This window comes from Heteronotia binoei, chromosome 18 (genome assembly GCF_032191835.1).
Source record: "Heteronotia binoei isolate CCM8104 ecotype False Entrance Well chromosome 18, APGP_CSIRO_Hbin_v1, whole genome shotgun sequence".
NCBI classification, from domain to species: Eukaryota; Metazoa; Chordata; class Lepidosauria; order Squamata; family Gekkonidae; genus Heteronotia; species Heteronotia binoei.
Window position 1 is genome coordinate 24271574 of NC_083240.1, and position 18977 is coordinate 24290550.

The following is an 18977-nucleotide window of genomic DNA, read 5'->3' on the forward strand; positions in this document are numbered from 1 at the left end:
AATGCAGGGTCTACCACTTACCTATCCCATTCTTGCTTTGTCCCCCACCTGGGTTACAGCAGGCCCCCTCCTCCCCGAGTGCCAAACTTGGCTTACACTAAACTCTAGGAGGCAGTGCAGATGGAATTTGTCCTTAGTTTGGGTTCACTGAAAGTCACATGTACTTTGCTGCACCCAAGTGTGTCTCCCTGTGCAGCATCTCTCTTCAGCGCTGCCTGCATGTTCAAAGCAATACTTCTGCAACTTCCCCACCTTGCTTGGCTCTCAGGGCCTAGGGTACCAAAGTGGGAGAGAGCCGGCTACTAGGTAAAGAGTTTTACTATAGTTTTGTTCTTCATCTTGCAAAATCTTGAATCTGGCACTTGAATTTATTTATTTGGGGTAGAATCAGAATACTACTAACCTCCTCCCCCACACACAACAGGACCAAAAGCAGTTTACAGGACATTAAAAGCAGATATATAACAATTCAGCTGTAAGGAAACACCTCCCCCCTCCAACAAAACTGGAATAAAACTGCACACACTGCTCCTATTCATCCTCCAAAACCCTGTTTTCACAATTCTTTCTGAAGGTGTGTGTTCCTTCCTATCAGACTTGGAAAGGTTCTTCTACCAGTACAAGAGATGCCACAGAAAAACCTGACAATGGAAGCGGTACACCTCCCTGGCTTCCTCAAGGGGATGGCCAAAAAAGATTGCTGGAATGACCAGAATTGCCACACGGGTTCACTTCACACTGGGAGAAATGTTCCTTCAGATATATGGGACCCAGGCTATGACGAGCTCTAAAGGCAGTGACCAGTATTTGAAAACAGATAGGCAACAATGTAAAAGAACTAAGATGGGCACAATATCCAGGAAGCAGCTAATTTAACGTAACTGCTGAGCAACTGCAATCTGAACCAATCGAAGCGTTTGAATTTTCATGGGTAGCCTCCTCAGAGCATTACAGTCATGAAGTTTTGAGGTTCCTATTGCACGAATCAAAGTGGCTAGACTGGCTGAATCTGAGAGTAGAGATAGGATCCATACTAAATGTAATGGGGGGGGGAGCTAACGTACAAGCTTGCTTCTCCAAAGCCAAAAGGATTCCCAAGTTTTAGTGGAGTCTGTCCTAGTGAAGCTCACCACTATCCATGGTGGGCGCACTATTCCTCTCCAAGACCTCAGCTTTCCCAGCCACCGTCAGCCCCATCTTGTAGAGATTCAATTTTGACTTGTTCCCCCTCAGTGACTTGAACATGGCAGTCAGACAGTAGCTTAGGATATAGCAGTTTCTGAGTGCTTTTGAAAGGATAAAGCTAACTGGCTTATATCAGCATGTTGAAGATACCTAACACCCAACCTTTGGACAAGGTGACAATACAGGGCCTTGAACAACCATGCAGGTTAAATCTCGAGCAGCGGGTTCTGAAGACCTTTTGACCCCATGAGGTTGAAACAAAAAAAAAAAGACTTGCCATTTAAGTGCCAGTCCAGCAAGCCCACTTCAGACTCAACGTATGTTAAACAGCACTGACTGTTCAACGGTATTGAAGGCCGTGCCCTGACCTGGATAGCCTGGGCAAGCCTCATCTCGTCAGGTCTTGGAAGCTAAGCAGGGTCAACTGTGGTTAGTATTTGGATGGGAGACTGTCCTTGAAATACCCAGTCAAGAGGACAGAAGCAGGCTTTCAACCACCTCTCTGAATATCCTCCAGGCCCCCAGTAGAGGTCAGTCATTAGAAGTTGACATGACTTCCAGGTGCAGATACACCCCCCTTCCTAAAATACACAAAAGTACAAAAAAAAAAGTATTGAAGGCAGCCAACAGCTCAAAGAAAAATAATAGGAACTCTTTCCCTTTATCCAACTGCAGATTAACATCATTTAGCAGTTCTACCAGCGCTGTTTTTGTCCCATAATTGGGCCTGAAACTAGAGTGAAAGGAATCAAGGGCAGATGAATCATCCTAGAAATTCTGGAGCTGCTCTGCCATCACTCAGCCCTTTTCCTTTAAAAAAACCCCCCAACCAAACAGCAGGCTGGAAACTGGCCTAAAATGAACATAATCTCCTTCAATGCTAGATACTCTAGCTCCTTTCAGAGGCTGTGGAAAGGCCTTTTCTGGTAGAGGTGCTTTGGTGGTCTTCATCCATTGAAATTTTGCCTTATCCCAACGTGATTTTGCTATGATTTGGATGTCCTAGATTAGCCTGATTCTTGTCAGATCTCAGAAACTAAGCAGGGTTGGCCCTAATTAGTCATTGGATGAGAAACCACCAAGAAAGTCAAGGGTTGCTACACAGAGGCAGGAAATGGCAAACCAATTCTGAACGTCTCTTCCCTTGGAAACACTCTGACAGTGTCAATTTGTCATAAGTAGCCTGTGATTTGATGGCACTATATACACACCCACAACATGATTTTAACAAGATGGGCACAGGTCCAAACTGCACGTCACCTTTATAACACCTGAGGGATTCTGTTAGTATCAGATAGGGATAATAAAAGGAAACCGTCCGTAGAAAAAGGACCAGACAGTGCTCTGAAATGTCTTCTGCTTAAATATCCAAGGCAGAATGGAATGGATAGATTTTTCTCAGAAAAGAACAGTGCATAACATTCACCACTAAGAGCCAAATTATTATAGTTTGAGGTTCAGCCCTTGAAATTGTTAACTGTGGTACTTTCGTATTCATCAAAATCAACTTACGTGAAAGCTTATACTTGAATTCAAACTTTGTTCAACTGTTTCAGACCAACACGGCTGCCCACCTGGATCTAGTATACAGTATACAGAACAACAAGTCTGCCCAAATCAGCAACCAAACAATCAGTAAAACAGTAAAGTGCTGCGAGTTAAAGATCACTACTGTACTATCAAAGAACCTTAGCAGAAAAAAGAACAAAGATTACCAAAAAATGAGCAAAATCAAAGGATGAGAACACAAAACCAAAGCAAAGAGCAGGAAAGGATTTAGAAGGTGAAGTTTTACCCTGGTCTTGTGGGTTGCTTTTCAGGCTTGCGAACAGAGCCAGGAAAGTTGCTAGTCCAGTGGCACAGAGCGTTAAAGCTGCAGTACTGCAGTCCTAAGTTCTGCTCACGACCTGAGTTCAATACCTGGCGGAAGCTGGGTTTTCAGGTAGCCGGCTCGAGGTTGACTCAGCCTTCCATGGTCGGTAAAATGAGTACCCAGTTTGGTGGGGGGGAAGTGTAGATGACTGGGGAAGGCAATGGCAAACCACCCCGTAAAACGTCTGCCGTGAAAACTGTGTGAAAGCAACGTCACTCCAGAGTCGGCAATGACTGGTGCTTGCACAGGGGGCCTTTCCTTTCCTGTGGGCTGCTTTTCAGACTTGCAAATAGAGCCAGGAAAGTTGCTAGTCCACAAAGAAAATGGACTAGCCTACGAAATGAATCGCTGTGGCATTCTGGTTCTTCATAAGAAAATATCTCGCATTTCTATAGCACTTTCGCAGTTGAAGGTGCTTCTTTTATATTCAGTCCGTCCCCCCCCCCCAACTTTGGGAGCAGTAAGGTATTTTCCTCCACACCAGATTGGTCCAGGGATCCTGGAAGTTTTTGAGTGTTCCTTTGGGCACAGAGCAGCAGTCAGTGGGGAAGGTAGCTGTGAATTTCCTGCATTGTGCAGGGGGTTAAGAACATAAAAGAAGCCATGTTGGAACAGGCCAATGGCCCATCCAGTCCAATACTGTGTCACACAGTGGCCAAAAAAACCCCAGGCACCATCAAGAGGTCCATCAGTGGGGAATGGATACTAGAAGCCCTCCCACTGTGCCCCCCCTCCCAAGCACCAAGAATTGTTGGACTAGAGGATCCTTGAGATCTCTTCCAGCTCTTTGTTTCCATTATCACAATAATCTTAGCAGCAGCTTTGTGAAATAGGCTACTCTTGTCCCTCAAGATTGCAGACGGCCAGAGACAGGGAGAGAGCACAGCTGACTTAAAGCCATGTGCTTATAGTGGATGCAAAAGTTCAACCAGTGGCATTCCAAACCATAGTTTATTCTCCCTTATTTATACCTCACTTTCCCCTTGTGGCTCCAGGTGGCTAAAGATTCCAAGATTAAAAGTGTACAAGATACAAGAAAACCCCATTAACCTCCCCTTCCCTGAGAAAGTGCCTGCAGCTTAAAGACCATCAAAAGCCCTGGCAAGTCAAGCAGTCTTACAGCAACACCAAGTTAACTCTGCTCTTGAAAAGTAAAGAATTAAGCTGTCTATGAACTGACAAGAGTTTTCCTTCCAGGTTTGCCTGGAGGAGATTCTTAATCCCCATGAGTCTCTGTGAGTCTGGCCTGGGTAGATCATTTGGATTTTTGGCTGCCATCATGTGTGAAATCACTTAAGCTGTTCCCTGTCAAATATGAAACATTCCCAGTCAACGTCCCCTATCAAATATTGAATATGTGCCCGCAAAATAAAGTAACACTTCTGCAAGGGCAGGGAGCAAATAATGTATGATGTTGACTGTCACGTGCACATCTTGAAGAATGTTAAATCTTACAAAAGAGCTGAAATTGGAATTTGCAGAGAAGAATTTGTGGGAGAAAATTCATTTAGGAGCAGTGTTCCCTCTAAGCTGAGTTAGTGTGAGCTAGCTCACAGCTTTTTAGCCTCCAACTTACACATTGTTGTCTTTGCTCAGGAAAAATGGCCCCAGAGCAAACTAATTTATGGAGTAACTCACAACTTTAATGCCAGTCGCTCACGAAGTAGAATTTTTGCTCACAAGAATTCACAGCTTAGAGGGAGCATTGTTTAGGAGTAGCAGAGAAACCCCCAAACAAAGGCAGGGTAGCTATCTAGAGATGCCAGTTGCCAGGTGGGACCTCAGAATCCCCTGGAATGGCACCTCATTTCTAGAGCTCAGTCTCCCTGGAGAAAATGGATGCTTTGGAGGGTGGACTCGTATGGCGTTGTACCCCACTGAGGGTCTTGTCCTCCCCAGGCTCCATCCCCAAATCTCCAGTTTTCCAACCTGGAGTTGGCAACCCTCCCCCAACAGTGGCTGGGGTGGGGGGGGGGGGGGCTGACAACTCTATAGCCATCTCTGGATGGAGCCCTGGAGTATTGCTCCAGCTAGGGCCAAGATGTAATGTTTGAAATATTTCTGAAACTAATGTTATCCTCTGGGGCGAAAGAACCCATCATCATGGTTGCGGTTGACTCTTCCCTTTCCCATATGCTTTGGCTTATTTGTTCTGTGGGGGTCCCAGCCCACCCCCTCCATGATTATGCCCAGCCCTGAGCTCTTCCTTCACTACCTTGGCAGCCACTTCACTGATTTGTTTCGGGGAATCTTCACCCTGCCTCTCCAGAATCCTGCTCCAGGCATCTTGCCAGTCAAAACAATAGCATGAAATCATCATCATTATCAGTACAAGAACAAAGGGAGCCACGCCCCACACTTCGAGATGCTGGGGTAGCTGCAAAAAAGCCCTTTGCACATGCTCAGGAGCCCTCTCACATTGTTGCTGCGTATGCTTAGGACTGAGGTTTGTCTCAAATGATAGAGAAAAGTGGTTGAATGGAGGTTTTTAGGAGGGGTGACAATTTCCTAGCCCTCCCCACAGAGCTGTAGCTGCACTGCCAGCCCCTGAACGAGCCCCTGTAATGTCACAGATCATGCTGAAGGGCAATTTAAGAGGGGCACATGGCCAGTGGTGCCTCCCTGGCATGGTCTACATCAGTCGCAAGGGTCCCATCGTCTGGGATCGCCCAGCCTTTTGTTTGCTTCAAACACTCCCCACTCCGAGCAAGGCTTGGGCTCTTCCGAGGAGGGCTGCAGGACTGCGAAACCTCTCCTTGCCTTTCACAGGAGGATCTGGATGCTGCTGTTGCCAAGGCGACCGGGCAGCCCATCAGCATGCTGGAGAACCTGGCTGGTCCTCCCGGCCAATGGGAGAGCCAGGCTGGCATCCAAGAGACAGCTGCTGCTTGTAACCAAGGGCTACCCACTGGCAAATGGGAAGTGCATCTCTCTCCGGGAAAAGGGTTTGGTTTCCTATTAGCCTACAGCGGGGAGCAACTGGAAACAACCAGGGAGCTGAGGAGACTCAATCTTCCCCCCCTCCCCCCAAATAGATATTTGAGCAGCCAGTTCAAGCCTCTCTCAAAAACCTCAGCATCCGCTGTCTCTGTCTGGGGGCTGCCGGTGGCAGGGAGCCAGTCCAACCCTCTCACTGCAAGAAAGTTGCCCTTGATGCGAGACTCGCAAGGAATTCGAGCCGGCTGGGTTCTTAAAACAAAAGAGAGAGGGAGAGTGCCTCTGAGAGTGTGCAGAGAGCATGGTGGCGGGGAGGGGGGTTGCTAGCAAGCCAACTTAGTTTGTTTCCTCTCAGGTACATTGGAGGTCAGGATGAGCTGGACCAGGGGTGACCAGGAGCCACATGTGGCTCTTTCACTCCTATTGTGTGGCTCCCAAAACCCTCACCACCCCGTTGGCTGGTTTGCGGGACATATTTGTCTTTTAAAACCACTTCTCCAAGTCAAGCCAGCTGGCAGCTTGGAGAATGCATTTAAGGTTAAAGTTCCTTCCTGCCTGCCTTGCCCTCAAACATCTGATCTTTATTCTATACATTAAGCAAGTTTGGCAGCCCCTGAGCTGGACCGTTTCAGGGGTGGTGACGTCACTCAGAAGCGGCAGTGCTGCAAAGAGCTGGCCAGACCCCTCCCCGTGTGCGCTGTCATTAATCCACTCTGGTGCCTTCCAGTGTGTGATGTACTTCCCTGCAACTCTGAAAGATATAACTTCAAGACGAAGAGCTGGAAGGGCCCCGGGTTCTAATCTCCCCTCTGCTATAAATTCAAGCCAGTCTTTGTCATTCCCGTCACCGCACAAAGGCAATACTATAGACCTGCCAAAGAAGAATCTTGGGAAAGTGCATGAGAAACATTCCGAAGCTGCCAAAATGTTACGTTAGCGGCAGTATCACTCCTGACACCAGTGCTCTAGAGAGATGGCACATCCGTTTTCTAAATAAAACCATGCCAATTTGTTGCTGTTGTGAGATACTTGGGCTTTTGATAAAGAGGAACGGGGAAAAGAAGAGAAGATCCAATGTGGTATACAGGTGGGGTTGCCAGTTTCCAGGTGGTGGCTGGAGAACTGGGATTGCACCTGGTCTCCAGCAGAACAAAGTTTGAGTCCACTGAAGACTAACAAAGTTTTATTCCGGGTATAAGCTTTTGTATCTTAAATGTGCCACTGGACTCCAACTTCGCTCTGCTGCTTCAGACCAACGGGGCTGCTCCCCTGAACTGGTCTCCAGGTTACAGAGCTCAGTCCCCCTGGAGAAAATGGCTGCTTTGGAAGGTGGGCTCTCTGACGTGCCCTGCTGAAATCTCTCCTCTCCCCCAGCTCTGGGGGATGGGATGCATGGGATGGAGAAAGTAGAGAAAGAAGTACTTTTCTCCCTTTCTCACAATACAAGAACTCGTGGGCATTCCATGAAATTGCTGAGCAGAAAGGTTAAAATGGATAAAAGGAAGTACTTCTTCACCCAAAGGGTGATTAACATGTGGAATTCACTGCCACAGGAGGTGGTGGCGGCCACAAGTATAGCCACCTTCAAGAGGGGTTTAGATAAAAATATGGAGCACAGGTCCATCAGTGGCTATTAGCCACAGTGTGTGTGTATATAAAATTTTTTGCCACTGTGTGACACAGAGTGTTGGACTTGATGGGCCATTGGCCTGATCCAACATGGCTTCTCTTATGTTCTCTGCCCTCCTCAAGCTCCGCCCCCAAAATCTCCAGGTATTTCTCAACCACCCTGAGCTGGCAACCCTATACACGGGGCATTTGACTAGGATTAGGGAGACCCAGTTTCTAATCTCTGCTCACCTGGTGACCCTTGGGGCACTTCAGCCTATCCTACCATGAGGATGCGAGACCCACAGAAGACCCCTGTGCTTCTTGGGCAAGACAAACACTTGTCAGTTTCAGATCTCAGGGTAGGCCAACAACTGGCCTCCTGTCCTGGGGGAACTTACATAAAAACAGAATCAATTGGCACATGGAACCAAAAGGAAGTCCCATAAACTCTCCAGTTAGCAGGGCAGGAGTCTGTGACTTGGGGCCCAAGACACATTGCATCACTCCATGCCATCTCTCTTCATGTCATTGCCAATCTACTTTATAAACTCCTTTGGGGGGGAGGGGAATTCCTTTTTTCCTTATATATATAAAAAAAGAAAAGGTAAAGGTAGTTCCCTGTGCAAGCACCAGTCGTTTCCGACTCTGGGGTGACGTTGCTTTCACATTTTCACGACACACTTTCTTACTGGGGAAGGCAATGGCAACCCCCCTCGTAAAAAGTCTGCCGTGAAAACGTTGTGAAAGCAACTTCAACTTCCCCCACCCCTGCAAGCTGGGTAACCATTTTACCGACCTTGGAAGGATGGAAGGCTGAGTCAACCTCGAGCCGGCTACCTGAACCCAGCTTCTGCTGCGATCGAATTCAGGTCGTGAGCAGAGCTTAGGACTGCAGTACTGCAGCTTTACCAGTCTGTGCCACGGGGTTCTTCTTTCCTTATAAGCCTCAGGTTAAAGGCCATGTATGTGTGGATGGGGACAGTTTGCCTAAAATCTGTGCTATAACACTGAATCTGCCTTCCAAAGCTGCTGTTTCCTCCAGGGGGACTGATCTCTCTAGACTGGAGATCAGTTGTATTTCCAGGAGGACTCCAGGGGAAGCCTGGAAGCTGGCAACCCTAGCTTGTAGTGCCTCCACTGCATCGAACAATCACAAGCAGGTTTTCACCCTGCTGGTCTCCCCCGGTCGGCACTGATGGCTGCAAAACCAGGATGGATTGTTGCAAGCCCAGGGAAGGCTCTGAGGTTGTGGTGGGAGAGAAGCGCCTGCCTTTGTCTTGGAACATGAAGTGTTTGAAGCAGTGCCATATGCTGCTAAACATTCATGTGTTATCGTGGAGAAAACAAGGGAAGCTCAAGGCCACCCACAAGGGAAGCCAAGCGCAAAACCGGATGGGTTGAGAATAGAAAAATCCAAGCCAATCAGTTCCTGAATGCAATCAGATTGCTCTGTGCAGGTTCATCTCAATGGCTGTCGGCAGCGGAGGCCCCTGCTCCAGTTGTTAATATCCCTCAGCCTTCTTCCCGAGTGCTGAAGAAGTCCAATTCAAGAAATACTGGGGACTTTGGGGGTGGAGCCAGGAGACTTTGGGGACGGAGCCAGGAGCAAGGTTGTGACAAGCATGACTGAACTCCAAAGGGCCATCACATGTAAGGTGACCACACACCTTTTAAATGCTTTCCCTCCTTTGGAAATAATGAAGGCTAGGGGCACCTTTTTCTGGAGCTCATAGAATTGGACCCCCTGGTCCAATCTTTTTGAAACTTAGAGGGTGTTTTGAGGAGAGGCACTGGATGCTATGCTGAAATGTTGGTGCCTCTATTTTTTTTTAAAAAAACCCCAACCCCTCAATACCCACAGATCAATTCTCCATTATACCCTATAGGAATTGGTCTCCATAGAGAATAATGGAGCACCCAGCAGACATCCCCCCCCCCCCCCGTTTTCTGATGACCCTGAAGTGGGGGAGGGCCTCCAAACCAGAGGATCCCCTGCCCCCACCTGGAGATTGGCAACCCTATGAACAATGCTTTGAGACACCCCCCCCCCCCAGTAAAGCACAACTTGGGTCTATTCAGCTTGGTCTGTCTCTCCGCTCCTACCATGCTAACTTTGTGGTACCCCCCCCCCCCAGTCCAAGAAAAAGGGGCCATCTCAGAGGGGTTCCATCAGAAAATGGCATTTCCAAAACATCCTGGGACTCCGCTCACACTCAGTGCCAGTTGCAGATGGGCTGCAGAGCAGCAACATCCATACAAATGATTATTTCCGGTTGCCCCAGGAGACAAAGAGCCCTGGCTGCTGTAAGGCTACCTGGGACACCAGGAGTACCAACATCCTGGGCACAGCTTGGACTGAGTCACAGAAGAGGCCCCAGTGATTAAAAGACAATTGCACAATGGTTCCCTGCTGTGCACAGAGGCTAAGCGAGGGCAGCAGGCCAGGCGTAGCAGCAGTGTTGTGGCTTCCCATTGCTGTCTTAGGCTCAGAGGCAAAGTGTACATTTCATTCACTGAATACAACCGGAGATAGTGGATGAGAAAAATCAGAGGCAAGCAATCTAACGGGACAGGAAGTAACTTTTGCACAGCAGTTTCTGAGCAAGCACAGTTAGAGATGAAGAATCTTGGAAATGCAGTGGCAGGATCCTTAAGGATTCACAACCATTCTGGATTTGCTCCTGGACCAGTTTGGTGAGGAGGAAGGATGCAGCATTCAGGAACTTGGCCCAAGACCAGTTACAGCACTGAAAACTGTCATTCAGTTTCCCAACCTGGGGCAGCATCCAGCAAGCTTGCTTTGTTCAGGCAAGGTAGTACCTTGCATGAGTGGATCTTCTCTGCATGTAGGGTTGCCACCTCTGGGTTGGGAAATACCTGGAGACTTGGGGTATGGCGCCTGGGGAGGGAATGGACTTCCACAGAGTGTAATTAATGCCACAGAGTCCACCCTCCAGGTTTGATTCCCCACACCTCCACTTGCAGCTGCTGAAATGGCCTTGGGTCAGCCATAGCTCTCACAAGAGTTGTCCTTAAAAGGGCAGTTGCTGTGGGAGCTCTCTCAGCCCCACCCACCTCACAGGGTGTCTGTTGTAGGGAAAGATGATAAGGGAGATTGTGAACCGCTCTGAGACTCTGATTCAGAGAGAAGGGTGGGGTATAAACCTGCGGTTTTCTTCAAAGCAGCCATTTTCTCCATGGGGTAATAACAACCAACAAACACTATAGCAAGCCACTAAATATCTTCAATAAATACATTTATGTTCAGTACTGTTGTTATTTTGTTCCTTATTATTTCTATAAATAATATAAAAGATATATACAATATACAAAATGCACATACACAAAAGAGATAATACAAATCGATTGCTATCAGTATGAACAGTTTCAAAAACAAGTTAAGTCCAATAAGATGAGAAAAACCCGCAAAGGGACAATTATTCAACATCAAATGGAAGAATCATCAAGGAGGAAGAAACATGAACATCAATAGGAAGAAGAAGAATCGTTATACGAGGATTCCGGATACAGACTCTCTTGTTTCGATCAGCTTCTTCAGTGAGACCAATTTCGCTTTAAGGCTATTTACATGATGTTCTCTCCCAGACTCGTATGGATTCCAATAGAAACGAGAGTGATATTCATTCCACAAATAATTCTACTGCCGAACTCTTCTATATGGGTCCCAGTCCAAACTTTAGGCTACGAATTAATAAATCTTTCTAAAGTTGGTATAGTCTCCTGTGTTAGCATTGTAAATATACTGTAATCTTATATTTTCTCCAGGGGAAATGATCTTGGTTGCCTGGAGATGGATCGGAATAGTGGGTGTCACCTGCAGGTTAATAATAAAATCTATGTGACCACGGTGAACTAGATTTTAGTTTGAGGCGTTTGGGATGTATCTTCAACTTAACTTTTAATGTTATATTGTAGTTCTGTTGTTGATTCCGTGGTCCTGATGAAGGCTGAAGAAACCCCCACCACTCTGAAATAGGGTGCTGACCATTTGGAATCCTGGAGAATCTCTCTCACAAGGGACTCAAGAGACCTTCATGAACCTATTGGGACATCTTTGCACCATGTGGAACTTGTTCATTCTATATCAGGAATGGCCAAAGTTGCTTAACATAAGAGCCACACAGAATAAACATCAGATGTTTTGAGAGTCACAAGACACGAACAGCAGAGAGCTACAAGACAGGAAGGAAGGGGGGAGGGAGTGAAGGAAGAAAGGGGTGAGAAGAAAGCAACTTTAAATGCCTTTTCCAAGATGCCAGCTGGCTCTGCTTGAAGTGATTTCTCTCTTTAAAATGCCTTCTCCATGTTGGCTGACAAGGCAGTCAGGGCTTCAATGTTTGGTGTAGTCATTAAGTTTGGTTAGTAAGGTTAAGAGAGCCAATTTGGTATAGTGGTTTAGTGTGCGGATTCTTTTCTGGGAGAACTGGGTTTGATTCCCCACTCCTCCACTTGCAGCTGCTGGAATGGCCTTGGGTCAGCCATAGCGCTTGCAAAAGTTGTCCTTGAAAGGACAGCTTCTGGGAGAGCTCTTCCAGCCCCACCCACCACACAGGGTGTCTGTTGTGGGGGAAGATGATAAAGGAGATTGTAAGCCGCTCTGAGACTATGATTCAGAGAGAAGGGCAGAGTATAAATCTACAGTCTTCTTTCTTCTTCTTCTTCTTGAGCCACACAATATGTGTGAAAGAGCCACATATGGCTCCTGAGCCACAGTTTGGCCGCCCCTGTTCCATATTGAGACAATATGACCTTTTTTGTAAGTGTATTGTCCTTTAAGAATGGACTTTAATACTGCATACTTGTATTACAGCTGAATTAAACTGACCTTGAATGTATATGATACTATTTCAACGTGTTTTTTCCATTCGCTACCTGGAGGTTGGCAACCCTCTCTGCACACGCAAGAGCGACTTGTCCTGCCATGCTTCCTTTCTCCGAGGAGCAGCCGCTGTTTGCTTGACTCAGAGCTGCAGCACCAACATTTGGTCGGCTGCCTCCCCCAAACAGCACGGGCGCCTGTGCCAAGGGAACCCTTTGCCAACTGCTCCAGTTCCATTTGCATGAACGATGGTTCCTCAAGGGAACCATACACTGCAACTGTGCAGTCCATAGACTGCAACAAAGGCCATTTGATTGGCTGGAGCTTTTAATAAGGTGTAGGCTGCAGGTAGGGTTGCCAGTCTCCAGGTGGCGGCTGGAGATCTCCCGCTATTACAACTGATCTCCAGCTGACAGAGACCAGCTCACCTGGAGAAAATGGCTGCTTTGGAAGTTGGACTCTATGGCACTGTACCCCAATGAAGTCTCTCCTCTTCCCCAAACCTGCCCTCTTCAGGCTCCATCCCCCAAATCTCCAGGTATTTCCCATCCTGGAGCTGGCAACCAACACTCCCTCTAACCTGTGAAGTCTTGTGAGCAAAAATTCTACTTTGCGAGCAAAAGTTGTGAGCTGCTGGATACGTTGATTTGCTCTGGGGCCATTTTTTCTGAGCTGAGACAAAAATGTGTGAGCTAGAGGCTAAAGAACTGTGAGCTATCTCACACTAATTCAGCTTAGAGGGAACACTGCTGGCAACCCTACCTGTAGTGTTTCAGAATGAAATGGCCCAGCTTTTCCCATTTAAAACTTGAGAGTGTTCTCATCCATCCACTGGTGATAGCTAGGTTTGCACCCAAGACTACTGGCCATTCCAACCCCTGGCATCATCTTCCTGACTTCTCATTCAAATCCCCCTGAAGTGTGTGGATACCAGACCACCACTCTCCAGCCCTGTTGACCCACTCCCCTCCCCCCTTGTGCTTACACCCAACTCCCATTTTCCTCAGAGGGATCTGAGAAGGAGACCTTCTGGTACACCATGCCCATTGCTTGGACCTTTCTCCAGATCAGCCGCCTTTAAAAGCACCCCAGACTTGCTGCTGGGGATGAAATCAGCTCAGCAGACCACAGTGACAGGGCCACAACCCAGAAACTGTCAAGGAAACGAGAGAAGGTTCCTCTGTAGTCTCTCGGAGTATCTTTTTCTATCGCAGAATTGCTCCAAAGAGCTTGTAAACGCACTCTGAGGTTTAATCCCTAGATCTGCCCACAGTTTCCAGCTCTTCTCTTCTTTTCAAGACTCTTTTAAGTATGTGGAAAGTCAACTAATGCCACCCACACATGAAGCTGCCCGATGCTGAATCAGACCCTTGGTCCATCAAAGTTAGTGCTGCAGTCTACTCAGACTGTTAGTGGCTCCCTGAGTTCTCAGGCAGAAATCTTTCAGATCACTTCCTAGTGGCCCTTTAAACTGGAGATGCTGGTGATTGAACCCATAACCTTCTGCAGGCCAAGCGCAGACTATCTGCCACTGAGTTACAGCCACTTCCTTCAAAACACACACACAAGCTTTTCTTTGAGATTAGCAAAGCCAGTCTCTTCAGCAGGCTCTGCACGGTGATACCGCCTTAGATCGAATGCACATAGGCCAAGAAAAACACGGTTTAGCCTCTCTTCTGTGGTTGATGTGCAGATGGGGAACAGCAGAACGGCAGTTTCAAATGCCCCTGCTATGACTGTACAGATTAGACCCTTAACCAGACATCTTGGCAGAGGCCTGTTTTCCAAAAGGCAGCCTCAGACTGAAAGGGGGAAGGAACAGTGGCAGAATATTGATGTGCGAGCAGATGTGAGCGCACACATAGGCAGGAAGGGGTACGCGCTCAATATTTTGTTTCTAGAAAGGGCTCTGGAATTCTCAAACTTAGAAAGAACATATTAAGAACACCCAAACTGCTCCACCAGACATGACCAAAGGCCCATCCAGTCCAATATACTGTTTCCCAACCGGATGCTTCCAAGAGGTGCCTCCTTCCCCATCCAGTTCTCCTCTGCCCCCCCATCCCACTACTAATATTCAGTGGCACCCTGCTTCTGAAGATGGAGGTTCTATTTTGCTTCCTGGGCCAAGAACCCTGTGGCGCTGACAAACAGACCTCTCCACCAGCGTTCTGACTGGAGACTCATTTCCTTCATAAGAACAGAAGAGAAGCCATGTTGGATCAGGCCAATGGCCTATCCAGTCCAACACTCTGTGTCATACAGTGGCCAAAAAACCCAAGTGCCATCAGGAGGTCCACCAGTGGGGCTAGAAGCCCTCCCACTGGGCCCCACCCCCAAGCACCAAGAATACAGAACATCACTACCCCAAACAGAGAGTTCCAACAATACGCTGCGGCTAATAGCCACTGATGGACCTTTGCTCCATATGTTTATCCAATCCCCTCTTGAAGCCGTCCATGCTTGTAGCTGCTACCACCTCCTCTGGCAGTAAATTCCTTGCGTTACTCACCCTTTGGGTGAAGAAGTACTTCCTTTTATCCGTTCTAATCCGACAGCTCAGCAATTTCATTGAGTGTCCATGAGTTCTCATATTGTGAGAAAGCAAGAAAAGTACTTCTTTCTCTACCTTCTCTGTCCCATACATAATCTTGTAAAGCTCTATCCTGTCACCCCGCAGTCAACGTTTCTCCAAGCTAAGGAGCCCCAAGTGTTTTAACCTTTTAACCTCCAAGCTAAAAAGCTCCAGTGTTTTAACCTTTCTTCATAGGGAAAGTGTTCCTTCCAACCCTTCACGTACAGGGACACAATTCTGTGGTGATGGACATTCCATCCCATGGCTCTTGAGGGATAGTTCAGTTTGTACTTACTTTATACAGTCCAGGGTTAAACGCTTAGATATTGGAAACCACTACAAGGGCTGAAGTCTGGAGTTCCGTTTGGGAAGGGCAGGGACACCTCTCCCCAGTTTTTCTCCCCGCCAAAGATACTTTTGTTTCTTAAGAGCTAGAGGGAATGCCCCCCCCCCCAACTTAGAAGCCTTCTATCCAAATACATCTCAGAACAATACAGTTGAGTCTAAACATTGGACAAGTGTACTCTACGTCGCCACAGCCCTATAAGGTGGGTTGTCTTCATATTACATGGGAGAAACTGGCTTCCTCAGGGCCACTTAAGAACATAAGAGAAGCCATGCTGGATCAGGCCAGTGGCCCATCCAGTCCAACACTCTGTATCACACAGTGGCAAAAAAAACCCCAGGTGCCTCTTGGGTTAGATTTCAACAGGGGACTTGCTGGAGTCTGGGCATTGCCAGCTTTTGTTTACTCACAAGGAAATCCCATTGAATTCAATGGAGCTTCCTCCGAAACAAGGAGCAAACACCAACTGAAGGTCCGCGATCCGCTGCCTTTTGGGCTACCTTCCTATTCCGCCTCAGAATGCACTCCAGTCGGCTTTCATCTTGCAGCAACGCCCCAAGTTACCAGGGGCCGAGCCTCCAGAAGTCCACATCCACTTCCTCCGCTTTCCTGCTTTGGGAGTAGTCCCGAATCCATGGCGCCTTTTTGTTGCAAGCGCGCCACACACACAACGCACCTGGCGCCGGCGGAACTCTCTCCACGAACTTCACCTGAGGCTGCAGCGCCAGTTCCGATCGCCAGAGGGCGCAGCGACCTGCGGCTCTTAAAGGGGCCGTGCTCCTCCTACCCGTGGCCCCGGGAGCAGATCCGAGGCAGAGACGAAACTCTTTCACTCTGAGTAGCCCCAAAGTTTGTTTTCAAAAATGTTGGCATTCGGGCTGATTATGAAGGGGGGAGGGTAACTTTTTTTTAAAAAGACGTAAAGTCAGACATTTTCTGAGCATGCGTGATATGTCTCCCCAAAAAACAGCTTCTAAAAAGAGGCGACAACACAAACCCAATTTTAATCCTTCCTGGCCTGCTCTTACGGAAGCTGGTCAAGGAACTGATATTTAATTCATAACAAAGCCAGCTCCCCGCCCTCCAGCTTCCACATACGGGGCTGCCACAGAGTGTACCTCCACCTTTCCTGCTCCTGCCTCCTGGTATAATGGTGGACTCTTAATCTGGACAACCGGGTTTTGATTCCCCATTCCTCCACAGGAAGCTTCCTGGGTGACCTTGAGTAAGTCACAGTTCTCTCAGAACTCTCTCAGCTCCGCTTACCTCACAGGCAATACTCCCTCTAAACTGTGGAGTCTCGTGAGCGAAAATTCTAGTTTGTGAGCCACTGGCATTAAAATTGTGAGCTGCTGCATACATTAGCTCTGGGGCCATTTTTCCCGAGTTAAGACAAAAATGTGTGAGCTGGAGGCTAAAAAACTGTGAGCTAGCTCACACTAACTCAGCTTAGAGGGAGCACTGCTCACAGAGTGTTTGTTGTGGGGAGAGGAAGGGAAGGTGATTGTAAGCCGCTTTGGAACTCCTTCGGTTAGAGAAAAGTGGAGTATAAAATCCAACTCTACTTCCTCTTCTATGGCATTATACACTGCCAAGATTCCTCTCCTCTCCAAACTCCACCCTTCCTAGGCTCCACCTCTCCCCCCCCCCCCCGCAAATATCCAGGAGTTTCTCCCTAGGGGTTGCCCACTGTCCTCCTAATTAAAGATGTGACTACAACCAAAACCTTGTACCTGTCTGACCTATCAGGACAGCCTCCTTTGCCCTTAGAGTACATAGGATTTATGAAGGAGGACTGTGGTTTAGACTGGAACCCCCCCCATCAATGCAGAGCTTTTTTTTGTAGCAGGAGCTCCTTTGCATATTAGGCCACACACCCCCAGGGCTTTTTTTGTAGAAAAAGCCCAGCAGGAACTCATTTGCCTATTAGGCCACACCTAGGGTTGCCAATCCCCAGGTGGGGGGCAGGGGATCCCCCGGTTTGGAGGCCCTCCCCCCGCTTCAGGGTCATCAGAAAGCAGGGGGGGATTTCTGCTGGGAACTTCCATTATTCTGTATGGAGACTTTTTCCCATGGGAAATTATGGAGAATTGATCCATGGATATCTGGGGCTCTGGGGCGGCTGTTCTTTGAGGTGGAGACACCAAATTTTCATCATAGCATCCAGTGCCTCTCCCCAAAATACCCAAGTTTCAAAATGATTGGACCAGGGGGTCCAATTCTATGAGCCCCCAAAGAAGGTGCCCCTATCCATTATTTCCTGTGGAAGGAAGGCATTTAAAAAGGTGTGCAGTCCCTTTAAAAGTGATGGCCAGAACTCCCTTGGAGTTCAATGATGCTCGTTACACCCTTGCATCTGGCTCCGCCCCCCATGTCTCCTGGCTCCATCCCCAAAGTCCCCAGATATTTCTTGAATTGGACTTGGCAACCCTAGCCACACCCCATGACATCACTGGATATGACATCACCCATTCAGTAGGTTTATTTCTGCATATTGACACAGAATAGCATAGTGCCATCAGCTGCATGTCATGGATGTGTGTTCTCACACAGGCCAATGAGAGACCTTGTTTTGTCCCCCTCCCCCAAACATGGCTGGAGAGAGACCCACATGCGGTGCAGCAGGCAGTGGCAGGCCCAGCTTCTCCCAGGTGGGGGCGCTCGTGGGCGGCTCCATCTCTCTTTGCAAGCCCATTGGAGGCTGGAGGTGGCAGAGAGGACAGAGCGCGGTCTGGGAGCTCATGGCTGCCTAGTGCCTTCCCTCTGCCGGAGATCTTTTTTCGAGCTGGAGCCCTGGCCAAGCCAGCCGGAACTGTGTTCCTGCTAAAAAAAAAAAAAAAAGCCCTGCACACCTCCAATGTAGCTGGAGCTTACAGTAGGCCCTGTCCTAAGAGCCCTGTAAGCTCTTGGAGGATTGGCTACATCAGGGGTGTGTGGCCTAATATGCAAAGGAGTTCCTGCTATAAAAAAAGGCCTGCATTGATGTAACAATAGCTTGTCAAAACTTCTCAACAGCTTCGCTTCTGTCAACTGGCAAGGCCCCAGCAAGTCTTTGTGACATCAGTCACAATGACTCTAGTCCCTGTCTCCTTCTCAGACCTATTTGCATGTCTAGCAACCCGAAACAGCTTGTGCCAAAGAAAGCAGCAAAGACTGTCAAAGAAGCCAAGGGCTGAGAGTACAGACAGATCCATCAAGATGAGTGAGTACCAGCTTGGCTACCTTTGGACAACATTAGCGGCAGAATTTGGGAAAGCAAAGGTACATTCTCTGAAGCCTGAGCATGCAAAATAAGAATGATAATATAACCTAGGGTGAGGGATCTGGCCTGTCTCAGCCACCGTTCTATGCACACCACAGCAGCAATAACCACAACATTGAGACCCGCTTTTGAAAATGCTGCATACAGAAATGTATTACTTAAATTTATTCCAAAGAATATATATATTATATATATACTGTTTCCACACTTATGTTTCCAAAAACATTACATGAAAAAAAGAAACGTTTACGAAGACAGCATGAGGTCTACCTTGAAGCTGCCGGAATCAGATTACCCTGGGAGAGAGTCCCACGAGTGGCGTTTTGTGGTGAGTCCCCAAAGAGAAAA